Below are 1526 nucleotides of genomic sequence, written 5' to 3'. Positions count from 1 at the left end.
TAGGGCTGATATATCGTGCCATAAAGTGCAGTTAATTAAGTAATAATTAGCGTAATTTCCGTTTTATTTTTTCCCATACTCCTTTGCCATGTACATACACAATGAATAATGCATATGTGTGTCGTTTAATCATCAGCTATGTTTTCATTATCTATCTATCTATATATATATATATATATATATATATATATATATATATATATATATATATATATATATATATATTTTTTTTTTTTTTTTTTTTTTTTTTTTTTTTTTTTTTTTCATTATATGTATTGAATCTAGCCTTGTCCTAATTTAGCGCGGATGTTGGCCGTGCGTGGTATTACCCATCGTGGCTGTGTACCCTTTCCTGGCTCTCATTTCACGGGATTAGAGTTTTAGCTTATGCGGCCGGAGGTTCCAATCGCTTTTTTAATCAACTAGACATTTTCCCTGCGTAATTACTGCGTCCCCGGTTGACCTTTCACATTTCTGCCAAAACCCAAAAGATGAGAGGGAAGGGAGGTTGAAAAAATAGCACATAATTTTTTTTAGGCTTGTTCTCCTTTCTTTCTTTCCTTTATTTCCTCTCGATTTTAGACCTGTTATTCCGTCGTGATTTGTCCCGTTTTCATCTCGTAAGGTTTAGGTTTTGTCTTTCCACGTTTTTCACGTCTTCTTTTCTACGTCTTTCTCGAGTCGTAGATTTTGGCTTCATAGCTTTTTCTTTTCTCCTTTTCGTCTTTCCCAAGTCTTGGATTTCGTGTCCTTTTTGTCATCTCTACTCTTCGTCAGACGGCCGCTAGTGATGAAGTCATATGCGTGCCATGCCCACGCAGGGATAATGGTGTCATTCGGTGTCATTCCCCCTCTGTGGCCCGTATGCCGAGGGGGGTAAAGGGGGTGTCCACACGCTTGCAGTATCTTGCGTGCTTTCATTATTTATTGTTGCAGTGTCCGCTGATTAGGCAAGTAATGGGAAGGAAGATTATCGCCTGCGTGCACCGTAGATAACGTGGTCAGAATAAATTTGTTGCTTTCGTATTATTACGTCCGATTTTGGTCTTGCTATTTATAGCGCAAGAATTGTGGTGTGCTTTGCTTGTTTTGCCAGAATTTGTTCTCAAAGGGAACGCTTCCGTGCCTGCATTCAGAGCGAGGGAAGGGACAGATGACAGAGGGATATGAACATGTAGCATGTATCAGTGCGATGGGTCCTTTGTTGCGATTTTGCCTTTGTGTTGAAAATAGGGGCGCTTCAGAAGAACAAAGAAGGTTTGGATGCTTCATTTCTCTAGGATATATGGAGTCGAACCTGGAGAGCACACACCGAATAACGACGAAGTACGAATCTGTCGTTGAAGTTTATTTATATTTCACACTGTTATGTAATTCTTGTTCTCGTTTTAATGATTGTCATCATCATTATTGCTATCGTAATCACCAGTGCTGTCCCTGTTTTGACGATTAAGTACAGTGAACACTATTCTGATTATAACCAGCAGTAACATTATTATTATTAATATGGTTATTACATCGCGAGG

This window comes from Penaeus monodon, chromosome 5 (assembly GCF_015228065.2).
Source record: "Penaeus monodon isolate SGIC_2016 chromosome 5, NSTDA_Pmon_1, whole genome shotgun sequence".
NCBI classification, from domain to species: Eukaryota; Metazoa; Arthropoda; class Malacostraca; order Decapoda; family Penaeidae; genus Penaeus; species Penaeus monodon.
This window is presented reverse-complemented; position numbering follows the sequence as displayed.